The sequence below is a fragment of the Marmota monax genome, unplaced genomic scaffold, assembly GCF_021218885.2.
Source record: "Marmota monax isolate L192 unplaced genomic scaffold, Marmota_monax_Labrador192_F-V1.1 WCK01_AAM20220418_F8-fsc00004, whole genome shotgun sequence".
NCBI lineage: Eukaryota > Metazoa > Chordata > Mammalia > Rodentia > Sciuridae > Marmota > Marmota monax.
The window spans coordinates 17,482,907-17,499,224 of record NW_026692881.1 but is presented as its reverse complement, the minus strand read 5'-3'; positions in this window follow the sequence as shown (position 1 = coordinate 17,499,224).

Below are 16,318 nucleotides of genomic sequence, written 5' to 3'. Positions count from 1 at the left end.
AGGTCATTGAATATTTGGAACTGAAAATAGAGAAAAGGGCTGGCAGATAGGGGTCTGTGGCATATAGTTGGTAACTAAAGCCCCCCAGGAAAGTATAAAATCACCCAGGGAAAGCACAAGCAATAGAAAGCAACAGGGCTAGGATAGAACCCCAAAGAGGATCATGAGTTCAAAGCCAGCCTCAGCAGATTAGCAAGGCCCTAAGCAATTCAGTGAGACCCTGTCTCTAAAGAAAATATAAAAAAGGATTGGGGATGTGGATCAGTGGTTAAGTATCCCTGGGTTCAATCCCTGGTACCAAAAGAAAGAATATTCCTTGTTTTATTTGAAAGAGAAGAGACAGTTCAGTAGAAAGTAAAGAGGCACAACAACGAATACAATGAATGATCCCTGATTAATGGACCCTGGAATAATTCATATTCATATTCTCTCTCTCTCTCTCTCTCTCTCTCTCTCTCTCTCTCTCTCTCTCTCTCTCTCAATATGGGCAGCAGATTTAAGTAAGAATGTTTTATCAATGTTAAAATTCCTGAATGTAATAATTCCTGAGACTAAGAGAATCAGAGAATATCCTTTCTCCTAGGAGGTTGAAATACTCTGAGTAAAATACTTCGATGGCCTCTGCTAACTCTCAAATGATTAGAGTGCATGTAGAAAGACAAGGGAAAAAGAAAGGGAAGGAAGGAGGAAGAGGGGGAGAGAACCACAACATATGCGGCAAAATGTTAAGAAAAAACTGGCAAAACTAAGTGAAGGGTTATAGTAATTTATTTTACTCTCTCAGTTTTTCAAAGGGTTTAACCTGGATTAAATTCCTAGCACCGCAAAGAAACAGGAGAAGGAGAAGAAAGAAGAGACAAGAGAAAGAAAAAAACTTTATCCAAAATAAAAACTTGAGCTGAGCATTGTGGCACACACCTGTAATTCCAGCAACTCTGGAGACTGAGACAGGAGGATCTTCAAGTTTGAAGACAACTTCAGAAATTTAGTGAGGTCCTAATCAATTTAGCGGAACCCTGTTTCAAAATTAAAAAAAGGACTATGGATGTAGCTCAGTGTTAAGCAGCCCTGAGTTAAATCCCCAGTACCACTACCCACCCCTCCACCTCCCAAAAAATAAATAAAACTTGGAAAATAAAAAGAATTAAGAAGCCAGGTGCAGGCTGGGTATGGTGGTGCAGACCTGTAATCCCAGCAATTTGGGAGGCTGAGATAGGAGGACCGCAAGTTCAGGGGTATTCAACCACTGAGCCACATCCCCAGTACTATTTTGGATTTTATTTAGAGACAGGGTCTCACTGAGTAGCTTAGCACCTCGATTTTGCTTAGGCTGGCTTTGAATTTATGATCCTCCTGCCTCAGCCTCCCAAGCCACTGGGATTATAGGCATGTGCCACCGGGCATAGCATCTTTTAAAATTTTTTTAAATAGTATAAGTTACCTAGGCTGGCCTAGAACTTGTGATTCTCCTGCCTCAACCTCCCTGGTAGTTGGGATTACAGGCATTACCCCATTGTGCCCAACTAGAGAAAAAATTTTGAGAGGAACAGCTGTGAGGAAGGGAGCCAAGTGTGAAGGAAGGAGCCAGGACAGTTATGCAAAGAGGTTGGATTCCCGTCCCAGAATATCTGTCTTCTTGGTTTCTCCCATGATTGACCCTTCTGTCATAACAGCACCTGGGTCCTAAGAGCTCATAACTTTTTTTTCACACTTGCCCAAATGCACTTGGCCTGGTTTGTCTTTGCCAAAGCCAAAATAGGTAATCTTTTTTTGTATGGTGCTGGGGATTGAACCCAGGGTCTTGTGTATGCGAGGCAAGCACTCTACCAACTGAGCTACATCCCCAGTCACTAAATAGGTGATTTTTTTAAAAAGCACCTTAATTGGGCTGGGGTTGTGGCTCAGTGGTAGAGCACTTGCCTGGCGTGTGCGAGGCACTGGGTTCGATTCCCAGCATCACATATAAATAAATCAATAAAATAAAGGTCCATTGACATCTTTAAAAAAGTGTTTAAAAAAAAAGCACCTTAATTCAGAAACAATAGCAAAACAACCAAGAAAAAAAAATGGAATCACATACATATGCATTCATGCACACACAAAGGGGAAAAGAGCATAGAACATGCCAAGTGTGGTGGCACATCCCTGTAATTCCTGTGACTTGGGAGGCTGAGGCAGGAGGATAGCAAGTTCAAGGCCAGCCTCAGCAATTTAATGAGACCCTGTCTCAAAAAAAGGGGGGGGGGGCACGGGGGCTGAGGATGTTAAGTGGTTAAGTGCCTCTGAGTTCAATCACTGGTATCCCCCCACAAAAAAAGCATAGAACATATATGTGTGTGTAGGCACATATGTATATATTTAACTTTCAATTATGTAAATTCTCAAGCATATAGACAGGTAAAGAGAAAAATATAAACTTCCTATTACTCATTACCCAGCTTCAAAAATATTAACCTATGGCTACTTCTTCCTCCTTTGAATTGTATTGGTGCAAATCTCAGATATCATTTCATCCATAAATAAATCAGTAGTTATGATATACAAGGTTAAAAAGGTCTGTACTGATTTCTGACCCCAAAGCATTCCTGAGCATACATTTTTCATCCTTAGCAAGCACGTTTCTGCAGAGTTTTTAAAAATTTTTTTTAGTTGTTGGTGGATCTTTATTTTATTTATTATTTATATGCGGTGCTGAAAATTGAACCCAGTGCCTCACACAGGCTAAGCAAGCACTCTACCACTGAATCATAACCCCACCCCTTTGCAGAATTATTAAATGGACATGAGACTGAGTGCTATTCTCTGGCGTCTGTCAGAAAACTGTCCAAAACATGTGTGTCCCAGCTGTCAGAAAGCAATCTACATAAACTTTATCCCCAGTCCCTGTGTTCTCCCTGCTGGTTCCAATCCTGGTTTATGGGTCTGCCTAGCCGTAGCTGAGCCTAGGAGATTGACCCTCTGATTCAGGCTTAGTCTAAGTTCTACTGGGTCAGGGGGAGACAATCCATGTAAAGCAGCTTACTCATGCCCAGTTCATGGTAAGAACTCAGTAAATATCAGACAGAAGAGGTGCTGCTGCTGCTGATGATAACAAGGAACTGAAAGAGAATCCTGTCAAGGACTCAGCCCCAGAGCGGACACAGCAAAGATTCATTTACCAGAATTTGGCTTCGGGGCCTTAACTTGAATCTATGTATGACCAAGTAGGTTTTTTTAAATAGACAGTCTTTTAAAATATATAATACATATTAGTGGGGACTGGGATTGTGGCTCAGAGGTAGAGCGCTTGCCTAGCATTTGTGAGGCACTGGGTTCAATCCTCAGCACCACATAAATATAAAATGAAGATCTTGTGTATATCTATAACTAAAAAATAAATATTAAAAAAATGCATATTAGCGCATTATAGTTCTACATAATAATGGTATTCATTTTGATATATTCATAAATACAAATAACTTAGTTTGCTCTATTTTAATCCTAAGTAGTTTTTTGTAGGTTTCTTTGAATTTACCTTCTCTGAACACAGGGAAAATATGCAAAGGATTGTAAAGCTGATGATAATTGAAAGTTCTAATTATTTGGTTAGGAGAATTCACCTCCCAACAATTTCCCCAAAGCAGTTATCTGTCGGGGAAGGGGTCAGAACTTGGGAGACATGATTGAAAGAGGATCTGAGCATTGACGAGGGTGCAAGTAGAAGAGAGAGGAGGTAAATAGAAGGGTGTGTACTGCCTTCCAGAAGTGTCAGGGTCATGAAGGCCCTATACTGATATGGGCAGAAGGAGAAAGATGAGAGAGCCACAGAGCTGCCCTTGAATTGTCAGGTTTCTATGGATGGGTAAAACATTTGTATTCAACTCATCAGTACTAGATGAGAACTTGAATGGTTCCAGCCAAACTCTTTGGGGTCATGGACTATATGCTGCCTGCTCCCTTCAGTGCCAAGGCATCTGCGTCAACCTTACTTTGGGAACAAATGAGTGTAGCTTCTAAGACCACCAATGAAACTCTCAATTCTGAACCTCTGCACTCCTGAACAGAGCTACTTTGTGATTCTCCCACTAAAACTTGTAAAGTACCAGAGGCAGCTCAGAGTCTTAGTTCAAGGACAAATCCATTGAGGACAAACTGAAGATTAACTTCAAAGAGTGCCTAAGATAAATCCTATTCAAACATTTCTGGGAAGGAAAAAAAAATCAAAATAAAAGTTCATATCCTTCCCTTTCTCTACCTCACTAAGGAGTTGAGGCTTATATTGATGAACTTTTATTTTTCTGAAAAGAGAAAGTGGTTCTATGTAAAAAAGAGGCAGAGAACTCAATGTGGCAGTATATGCTATAGTCCCCACTACTTAGGAGGCTGAAGCACAAAGATTCCTTGAACCCATGAGTTCCAGACCAACCAGGGCAATATAGAGAGACCCCCCAAAGTCAGAGGGGAAAAAAATTCCTCACTTGAGATCAGATATGTCCCATCTTGGAGCCTTTACCCCTGGCTATACCACCAGCCCAAACTGCTCTTTACCCTCTCATGACTGGCTGCTCCTTAGCCCTGAATCATTACAGCATCCAATTAGTTTCTTCAGGATTAGCAATTTGAAATTTGTAATTATCATTGGGTGCCTGTGGTGCATGACTGTAATCCCAGAGATTTCAGTGGCCAAGGCAGAAGGATCACAAGTTTGAGGCCGGCCAGGACAATTTAGCAAGATTCTGTCTTAAAATAAAATTTTAAAAAAGGACTGTGGATCTAGCTCAGTGATAGAACACCCCTTGGGTTCAATTCCCAGTACGGGGGTGGGGGGGAATGTCATTATTGTTTGTTATTTGAACCAAGAAAGCAGGAACCAGGTGTATCCTGTTCATCATTATCTCTTCCCAGCATCTAATGTTGTAGGTGCTCAATAGATATTTGTGGAAGAAAAGACAAATATTTGGGGTGGAGAAGCTTTTATAAGAAGTCTTTATGTGGCACAGCGGGGCATATCTGTAATCCTAGTGACTCTGGAAGTTGAGGCAAAATGATTAAAAGTTTGAGGCCAGCCTGGGCAATTTAGAAAGACCCTATCTCAAAATAAAAAAATAAAGAGGGATGGGAATGTAGCACACTGGAAAAAACATCCCTGGTTCAATCCCCAGTCTTACTAAAAGAAAAAAGAAAAAAAAAAAAAAAGACCAATGGTGGAATTTCCCCTTTGGCTGCTGCTTTAAGAGACCAAAGACAAACTCCTCAGTGCTAGAGCCAAATTTGCAATTTAAAAAAAAAAAAAAAGAGACTCCATGCTAGCTACATGGGTGTATTCTCTTTGAAAGAATTGATCAAGCTGTAATCTTATTACTATGAGTACTTTTCTGTATGAATGTGACACTTAAATAAAAACCACATTGAGGGGCTTGAGTGGTGGCTCAGCAATAGAGCGCTTGCCTAGCATGTGTGAGGCTCTGGGTTCAATCCTCAGCCCCACATAAAATAAATGTATTGTGTCCAACTACAACTAAAAATATATATATTAAAAAAACACACACACATTGAAGAAAGAGTGAGAGAAGGAAAGAGGCCATACTAGGCCCAGATGTGTAAAACACAAACATAGAGCTGAACGTGATGGCACAGGCCTGTAATCCCAGTAGCTCCAGAGGCTGAGGCAGAAGGATCACAAATTCAAAGCCAGTCTTAGCAACTTAGTGAGGCCCTGACTCAAAATAAAATATAAAAACGGCTGAGGATGTGGCTCAGTGGTTAAGTACCCTCAGTATCCCACCAAAAAAAACCCACAAGCACAGGTGGGCAATGGAGGAATAAGCATGGGGACCAGAGTGAATTGGAACAAAGAAAAGAGGACATGTATGAGAGGCTACAGAGAGCAGGGGAAGTAGAGGTGAGGGCTGCCTAGGGTCTAATAAATTAGTGATGATCTACATGTTCACTAGTTTATACTGGTGGCTTTCCAATTTGGGATGCCTAAGAATCATCTGAAGAGCTTGTTAAATGGCAAATTCAGGATCCCTATATTCTAAGATTCTGGTCAAGAGGATGGGGGAAATCAGTGAATCTGCATTTTAACCAGCTTTCCAGAAGACTTGGGTAAAAGATTGTCCTCTGGCCATAATCTGAGAAATCAGAATAGTTCCTCAGTCTCTCATGCCACCTATGATTCTGGGTTCTGGTCAGATACTTGTTGATTTTGATGAAGCTCAAATGTAGTATCAAAGTGATGCAGAAGGCTGTTTCTAGCTTTCTAGCTTAAATCAGAATTTAGATGCTACTACTGAAAAACACTGTGTGGACTTTCAATTATTTGGCCCTTTTCTTGGTTTTATGGTTAAAAGCGCAGACTCAAAATCTGAGCTCAATTCCTGGGCCAGTTAGTTATTTAACTTCTCTAAGCCTCAGTTTCTTTTTCTGAAAAATGGGATACATAATAGAATCTACCTCATCAGATCATTATAAGGGTAAGTTAATGGGTGAATGCACTTCCCCCAGTGTTTGGTGCATGGTAAATCAATTACATGAAGACAGTGATCCTTGTTCCCTTATTAGTCCCTCTCTCCTAGCCCTTCTTCCTGCTGGCTTCCTCACCACCACTGAGTAATAGAAACAACTTGAGAAGTAATTTGGCCTTAGTTTTGTAGATGAGGTTCAAAACATCTTTCAGCCTCCAGAAATTCTTTTCCTCTTACAAAATCTCCCTCCCTCGTGCCAGGGAAACCAGGGAGGAAGAAATCTGGCCTCCATAGACCTCTATCAACATCTATGTAAAAAAGGGTCTTCACTGATTCCTTAGAAAACTTGGAATGGAACCACCATTTGACCTCAGTCTATATCCAAAGGACTTAAAATCAGCATACTATAGTGACACAGCCACATCAACGTTCAAAACAGCTCAATTCACAATAGCTAAACTGAGGAATCAACCTAAATGCCCTTCAACAGATGAATGGATAAAGAAACTGTGGTACATATACACAATGGAATATTACTTAGCATTAAAAGAGAACAAAATTATGACATTTGCATGTAAATGGATGGAATTGGAGAATATCATGCTAACCAAAGTAAGCCAATCCCCCAAAATCAAAAACCAAATGTTCTCTCTGAGAACATAATTGGGGGAGGGGGGAAATGTGTGGGGAGAATGGAGGACTTTTATTGGGCAAAGGGGAGGGAGGGAAAGGGAGTGGATATAGGGGGTAGGAAAGATGGTGGAATGCGATGAACATCATTACCCTAGGTTCATGTTTGACAGCACGTGTGGTGCAACTTTACATCGTGTTCAACCAGAGAAATGAAAAGCTGTGCTCCATTTGGGTACAATGAATCGAAATGCATTCTGCTATCGTGTATGACTAATTAGAACAAATATAAATAAATAAATAAAGAGGGTTACCATTGAGACTCTTAGTCTTACCTGCCCCCAGATTGTGCTACTTCTAGGTCATTGATTTTAGCCCCTGGATTTGTGACTTGAAGTTAATTAATGAGCTGATATAGTTGTGCCTCATGAGAATATAGGCCTGCTTATTCTGAACTGTCTCCACTAGAAATCAGTGGAAACCAGCAAAAAAATTCCTTGGAGGTAGCAGGAAGGCAGGAGTCAAGATGGTCATCTTTTTAAAATTCCTTTTTTTCAGGAGGAAGGCCAGCAACTATTCCTTATCACCCTTGTACCCGAGCAGCTCTAGTGCCAATACCCAGTGTGCTAGAACTCACAGGTTGGACCTCATGAGTAGGCAATGACTATGAACATACTCTCCCTTCCCACGGCTGGGCTTTTGCTAGCGATCTGGCAGTTTATTTGTCAATATTATTTGTTGTTAGCTTAATTGTAGGAAAATTGAAATGTGTAATGCATAGCCATGAAACCCTTAAGGCTGGTTAAACTTTTTGGATTGTAACCAATGTAATTTTTATTAGCTGATCCCATCTTGATTGTAATATGCAGAGCCCTGGAAAAGTTGCTGAAGGCTTCAAGTCATGGTGTGCACAGGGAACAGACAGACTCCATCAAATGCATTTGCTGCCAGAGAGAGAGAAAGGGCAGCTGGGGTTGGGTTGAACAATTTGGGTTTGAGATACCAGTGGGGAGAGAAGTCTTTGGTAGGAACACAGAAATGATCCTGGCAACCCCATGAGGGTAGGGGGTAGGCCAAGCCCTGTTAGCTTCTGTGCTTTATATGCTGGGATGCTCAGGCTCAGAAGTGTACTACAATGAGGATATTTGAGTAAGGGTCATAAACTCAGAATCAGGCTCCAGTAGAAAAAAATGAACACAAATCCAAAAGGCCAAAGAAAACACATTTTCTTTCCATTTGTATTGGATTTTTTTGTGGGGGTGGGGTGGGGGTTGTACCACAAATTAAGCTCAGGGATACTCAACCACTGAGCCACATCCCAGCTCTATTTTGTATGTTTGTTTGTTTGTATTTTATTTAGACACAGGGTCTCACTGAGTTGCTTAGCACCTCACTGTTTCTGAGGCTGGCTTTGAACTCAAGATCCTCCTGACTCAGCCTCCCAAACCGCTGGGATTACTGGTGTGTGCCACACAGTGCCTGGCTGAATTTTTTTTTCTTTTAATGATTATTTGGAGAGGCCCTATTCTTCAGTTTTGTTCAAGCACAGTGATACCCCAGATCAAAACTACATCGGTGATTTCTCTAAGACTTTGGAATTTGTAAAGAATGACTGTAATGGTCTCTGATTCCCCTCTGGACTTTGATTTTTTTTTTTTTTAGTTGTAGATGGACACAATACCTTTATTTTATTTTTATGTGGTGCTGAGGATCAAAACCAGTACCTCCCACGTGTGAGGCAAGCATTGAGATACAACCCCAGCCTCAGAACTTTGATTTTCTGCACCAAAGAATGGAGAACAGGAGTTAGGCTCTGTGGCGCTTGCCTGTAATCCCAGTAGCTGGAGAGGTTGAGGTAGGAGGATCACAAATTCAAAGTCAGCCTCAGCAAAGTGCTAAGCAACTCAGTGAGACTCTGCCTCTAAATAAAATGCAAAAAATAAAAAATAAATAAAAATAGGGCTGGGGATGTAGCTCAGTGGTCAAGTGCCCTTGAGTTCAATCCCCAGTACCACAAAAAAAAGGGGGTGGGGATGTAGCTCAGTTGGTAGCGCGCTTGCCTCACATTCACAAGGCCCTAGGTTCAATCCCCAGCACCACAACAAAAAAGAAAAAATGGAGAACAGACATTCTCATTCATTGTACTGCCCTTTTTTGGGCCCTGAAGTATGAAGGGGCTTCCTTTTCTGCTTTAGTATCTCTAGAGAGGGAAGAGGCTTTCCCCTCTCTTGTACCTCTAAGTATCCAATCCAACAATGAGCCCTTTTGAAGATGGAAGTTGGGGAGCAGGAACATTTGGGATTCTACTGACATTTGACTGATATTCTTCACCCCCAACTATAGAGCCCAGCAAATGAGCCAGTGGACTCTTCCAGATAAATGGGGAGCCTAGAAGTAGCATGTGGGCATTTTTCCTTAGTCTTTTATGAATATAAATATTTAGTGCATGGTGTTTTGTAGAATTAAATCTCTGAGCCTAGATTAGCCTGGTAATATCATTATGTAGATGCCAGGGATGAGATACCTGTGACTGCTGTGTGTCTTCTCATTCAACGATGCCTGTGACGACTTGATGCACTTTAATTTGCCAGGGCAATCATTAATTGCATATGAAACAGTTGGTGTTTGGCTTTAAGGGAAGCTGATTGGGTCAGTCACCGAGTGTTTGGCTCAATGATCTACAGCTGGCTCTTTGAGCCAGCACTCCTGCTTTCTTTTCAAAAGCATTCTCACTCAGTGTTTTGGGGACCCCCTGAGGAAGAGGCTGTGAAACATTGGGGGTTTTAATCTGTGTTTTCCTTTGGGCATTATAGCTTTAATTTTAATATTTTGGATAATAAAGAATGATTTTAAATTAAATTTTCGAGGCTGCCATCTGTGATTGTTTGGACTTTTTCCTTCTCTCTGGCGATTCTTTGACTTAATTCTCCGTGAACAGGAGAAAAGTGGTTTGCAAACAGGAGAGGAGCAAGGGGCAGCAGAACAACAGGTAAGCCCCTAGAACTTAGAGAAATGGAGAAAGGCTTGGACCCCTGGCCTTTGGCCCAGGAGGCTAGTGGGAAAAGTGATGCCCAGAGTTAAAAATCACAAGTCAACTCAGATGTAATTGCAGCATCCTATCATTACCTCTTGATTTGACTTTGAGAAAGTAACTGCCAAGATTATACCTCAGTTTGCCCATCTGTTATAGAAGTGACTTTATGGATGTATTTATTGTGATGCTGGAGACTGAACCCAGGGCTTCATGCATGCTATGCAAGAGAAGTAATTTTTTTAAAACTTTATTTTATTTATTTTTATGTGTGCTGAGGATCAAACCCAGTGCCTCACATGTTCTAGTCAAGCACCCTACCACTGAGCCACAACCCCAGCCCAGTGATTTTATTTTATTTTTTGGCACCAGGAATTGGAACCAGAGTGCTTTACTACTGAACTACATCCCCAGCCCTTCTTATTTTTTATTTTGGGACAGGGCCTCACTAATTGCTTAGGGCCTCTCTAAGTTGCTAAGTCTGGCTTTGAACTTGGGATCCTCCTCAGGTTCGGTGGCTGGGATGACAGACGTGGACTACCATTCCCAGCCAGAGAAATGGTTTTCTTTCTTTCTTTTTTTGTTGTGGGGTGGGTACAAGGGATTGAACTCAGCCACTGAACCACATTCCCAACCTTTATATATATATATATATATATAATTTAGACATAGGGTCTCACTGAGTTGCTTAGCACCTCACCATTACTGAGGCTGGCTTTGAACTCACAATCCTCCTGTCTCAGTCTCCCAAGCTGCTGGGATTACAGGCATGCACCACTAAGCCTGGCTCAGAGAAGTGGTTTTTAATAAAGAAGCAATCAGGGATGGGCTGTAGCTAAGTGCTAGAGTGCTTGCTTAGCATGCATGAGACCCTGGGTTCAATTCCCTAGTACTGTGAAAAATTAAAATAAAGAAGTAGCCCAGTGAGGTACCCCTATAGTCTCCCTACAGTCCTTCCCCTGAGGGCAACCACTTGAACCCAAAGCATTATTATTATCCACTGAACACTAAGAGAGCCTGAGCCTTTATGTGTGTCTCCAGATTTTAAACTAAATCTGAGAAATCTGAACTAGACATATGTTCTTCATGTTGTCAATGAAATCAGGAAGAAGGATTTTCTACCCTTCCAAGGAATCTGAGGACACATCATCATCTCCACTGCAGACCATGGCATTAATGAGTCAGACAGACAGCACCAGTGAACACACAGACAAATGCTGAGCGAATGCCAGCATAAAATGAAAAAGCACCTGCCAGCAGAGGGGCTGTGTGACAAGTGGGATAGCGAGGGGAGGCAGGAGCAGAGGGGCTCACAGCAAGGCAAGTAACTCTGCAGCCTCTGCCTCCATTTAGTGAAGGAGACTTCTTGGAGGGTCAGGTGTCAGGTTTTGCATTTGAGGGGAGGGAGAGAGTTTGAGGAGCTGTCCACGATGTCTGAGGAAAAAGCCCTAGAGAGGAGAATTCGATGATGAGGCCTGAGAGTGGAAAGATAGAGGGGAGGGGAGGGAGATTAAGTGCAGGGGCAGGAAAAGCCATCTTAAGTGCTCTCTGGAAAAAGAATGGGGCACAGAGGAAACAGGGAAGCTTCTGGAGGCCTTCAGTTGTATGTAGGTATGTGGTAGCATCAGAGTGATTTCCTGCACATCTGCTGATTTCCTCACTGTCCCCCTCCTTCACCCCAAATTTTGCTTTTATCACATCCAGGTGGGGCTTTCAGCTACCTCTCTTCACCAAAAAGGGTCAAATTCATTGCTCCACAGGTCAGAGGGCAAAGGTTCATGAAATGACCTTGAAGGTCAGGGAGGCAATATTTATGGCTCTGAGAAGGATGGAAGCTCAGGTAAACAAGTATTTATCATGTTTTTAAGACCTCACATGAGCATCCTTTGTCCCACATGACTCCTAGACTAAGAGATAAGCTTGGAATCTCAATCAATCTCTTTTTCTTTTCTGTCTCAAGCACACACACCACACACACATACACACACACACACACACACAGATTCTCTCTCCCTCCTCCTTTTTTCTAAAAATCCTTCTTCTCCTAAATACAACCTTGGTATCCCCCCAATAGTAGAAAACAACCCCAACAAGTGCCTATGAAAAAAGCCTTTAAGACTCATGAATATTTAGCTCGTCCTCATGTAAAATATATGACTTTGTGTAAGGATCAGGCGAACGAGGTGCATGATTTTTTTCTGATTTATGGGCCTGGAGACGGATTATTCATAGCAGAGCAGCTGTGTGGAAAGATTCATCCGCTGCAAAATGTGATTGTACATCAGGCAGTGTGTGGGAACGGAGCTATGACTAATGGCTGCTTTACATATAAATGAGAAGGTTTGTGCTAGGAACTGTAAAAAAATACAATCACTCAGCTGACGGGCAGGCTCCTTATCGTGGGTGCAGGAGAGAGACCACAGGAAAGGTAGGCAAATGAATGCCTCCCCCAACTCCCAAAAGCTGAGCCAGTGGGAAGGGGTAAAAGTCAGTGAGTGAGCAGGAGAGGGGATGGGGGAAGTTTGGAGAAGCAACCACCTCTCCAGATCAGCTTAGACTCTGCATTTAACTCTGTCTTCCAAGACCCCACTGTGACCTCTTAGGGCTTCTCAGGGCAGAGCAAAGGATCCACAGAAGTGGCTTCCTTGTCTACACACCCATGACAATAACCAGACCCCAAACTCTCCTGAGCTCCGAGTTGGGCTGCTGAGGTCCAGGTTCATTTCAGAAGTTAGCAAGCATGCATTGGGAAAAACCTCAAAGAGAAGGCCTATGTGAACCTGAGACTTCCCTCTGCCACTCCTCACTCCCTGCTTTCCCCCATCCACTCACTCCTCTCTTGTAGCTGAGACAGGCTGTCTAGACATTGCAGATGTGGACAGATGTTGGGTCTGTAATTTATAACAACGGCCTCCAGAAGGCAATTCCAATTTGTTTCGGTAAGGCTTTGAGTTACAGGCAGAAAAAATATCCTGTAAATACCGTTGACTTACATGGTAACTACACCAAGGGTTTACTTAGTGAGCAATAACTAACTACAGCATAATTACATATCCCTGCAGATTACCAGAGAATTTAGTGTCACTGAGCAGGCAATGACCACCAAACCCAGTTTCTGGTTTTGGGAGAACCTGAAGAACAAGGGAGTTGACCCTTGCTTTTAATAGAGATCTGTGCTGATTTCTTCAAATCATTAATTAGTCTCCATTTTAAGGGGCCTTCCAGTTTTATGTAGACCCTAGATATGTCCTTGCCATTCTACTGAACTCCAAGGAGGTTGGATGCTTTTTGTTGTTTCCACTGATATGTTTTTGCTTTGTTTCGATTGAACTCAGGGCCTCGCACATGCCAGGCAAGTGCTCTGCCACTGAGCCACCTCCCCCATCCTCCATTGATATGGTTTTAAACTATGCAGTATCTGTGGGTACTCACAAAACCTTCAGCCAAGCCAAGAGGCTGGGAAATTATCTTTGCCATTATTATAATGGGCCATGTGCTCAGCAACAAGACTGAGAGGCACTGAGCAGTCCTCACTTTCTCCTGGTGACCCATGACTCAACAGCTGTCCAGACCAGCAGTGAATCTGACTGGGCCACCCAGGCCCAAGCTAATCCTCATGAGGACTCTATTCAGATCTGCTAATTATAATGGAAAATGGTAAGGTGAATTTCTAGAATAGTTTTTCAAGAATTTCAGTCTGCATGGTGGTATGCATAGAGGTGGTATGCATGGAAGGGGAGCAGGAGGCCAATATTAAAGCTAATAATATTACGCAGAGAAATTAAGTGATATGACTGTGATCAGAGTCTCTTGGTAGCAGGAGACACATTTGCACCAGGGCTCTGTCATCCCTGAGAACTCTGGCCAGCTGGTCCCTTTGGGATTAGGGGATCAGAGTTGGCTGGCAGCTGGGAGCTCAGGCTTCCTTGGATATATAGGGTTACAGCTGAAACAACCATCAAGGTATCATGTCAATCTGGGAATAAGAGAAAGGGGTGTGGGGATAAGGGTATAGAAAAATGTGGAAGTCAAACACATCAACAAGGTTGGGTACCATTTTTTTCCTGGTAGGATTGAATCCAGGGTGCTCCACCACTAAGCCTACATCTCCAGTCCTTTATTATTGTTTATTTTGAGACAGAGTCTCATTAAGTTGCCTTCAAGTTTGCTGACCTCAAACTTGTGATCCTCCTGCCTCAGCCTCCTGAGTAGCTTGCATTATGCCTTGCCCAGCTGGACACCAATTTTTAAGCCATCATGAATCTCTTCTATTTATTTATTCATATAATCATTCCTTCTCCCTCTTGCCTGTTCAAAGTTGATTAAACAAAACTTAAGCTTATTATACCTCTAGGCACCAACCCCTGGGTTTACACAGACCATGAAAAAAAAAATTGCCTTGCCAACTTAAGGACAGATATTGTTTGGAGAATCCTAATTCTTTGCAACTATTATTTTTGTTCTCTTTCATTACCCCACTCTCTGATCCCTGCTTATAGAGTGCTTTGTATTTATCCAACTTGAATGCTATCTTGCTTCATCTGAAGAAGTAGGTCTGGTTTAGAATGTCAGTACAGTCACAAAACTGCTCACTAACTGGAGGGAGGCCACCTAGTCAAAGGAAGAGAGTTAGGATTATGACCAAAACTACACTTCTCTAGCAAGCATTGGCCAGCGGGTCTGGCCTAGAAGAAAAGGTGTCAGCTGCAAAGGATGGGTATAGGAAGCAATTTGTGTCTTATAAGTTTAAGGTTTTGGATGCAATATCTAAAGAGACGCCTGAGATTTACTTTATGGAGACTTAAAGAATATGAGTGAGTCCTGCCTGCCAGGGACATGTGAGATTTTTGTCCTACTGAGAGATACGGATGATGATGGCCAGGAGCCCTCTAACCCCAGAGATGCTTCCCAGTGCACCAAGTCTCACACAGCTTTCTGGCAGGAGTGAATATGTGTACTTGTATTACCAACCCTAGGAGGGCTATGGGTAAAAGGAGGGATGCCCTCTGGTCAGGGAGGACAAATGAGCTATAATAACATTAATAGCTAGCATGACTTGAGAGGTTCCTGTGTGCCAGGCATATATTATCTCTTTGATGATACATTCATGCATTAACTCTTTGATAAAGAAAAAAAAATTACCCAATGTCAGGAAGCGGAACTGTCCACATAATAAGAGGAAGCAGCCAGGTGCAATGGCACACATCTATAATGCCAGCAACTTGGAAGGCTGAGGCAAGAAGATTGCAAGTTCAAGGCCAGTCTCAGCAACTTGATGAAACCTTGTTTTTTTTTTTTTTTAAAGGTGTGGGAGGGATATAGCTCAATGGAAAATGTTAGCCTAGCATGTGCAAAGTCCTAGGTTCAATCCCCAGCACCACCAAAAATTTTAAAAGCTGGATTTATTAACACATGTGTTTACTTACACGAACACATGTCTATATACATGCACACATAGTTCTATGTCATCTGGTGAATAATCACCTCTGAATTCATGAGAGGACCACACAACTCAGGCACAAGGGACATATTCCAAGATAGGAGTCTATACACACAGGAGTGAGGTTCCCTCTTCCACACAAGATCTTCTTCTAGGCCTCTTGGTCAACTAACTCAAGCCTTCTTAGCATCTTGTTGGAGGAAACTGGGCAGGATGGGGAAGGGCTCGCCTTACAGGCATCTCCCAGGAGACATAAGGTCTGGTCTTCTTTAAACATAATCTTTTCACCCTGGCCAAGCCTGATATCTCAGGTGTCAAGTGTATCTGTGGGAGCCAGGCGTGATGATGCACATCTGTAATCCCAGCAGCAGGGAGGCTGAGGCAAGAGGATCAAGAGTTCAAGGCCAGCCTCAGCAAAAGTGAGGCGCTAAGCAACTCAGTGAGCCCCGCTCTCTAAATAAAATACAAAATAGGGCTGGGGATGTAGCTCAGTGGTCAAATACCCCTGAGTTCAATCCTGGTGCCCCCTCCATCAAAAAAAAAAAAAAAGTGTATCAGTAAGAAGGTTATGAGGGAAAAGAAAAGGGCTCTGGATCAGCAGACACACAGATTCAGACCCAACATCAGATGTTTTCTAATGCTGACCCAAGGGTCCTAAACTAATTGCTTGGAATAAACAGTGGAAAGATGTAGAGTTTTGAAGCCAAGAAATCCACATTTGGGGGGCTGGGATTGTGACTCAGTGGTAGAACACTCATCTAGCTCGTGTGA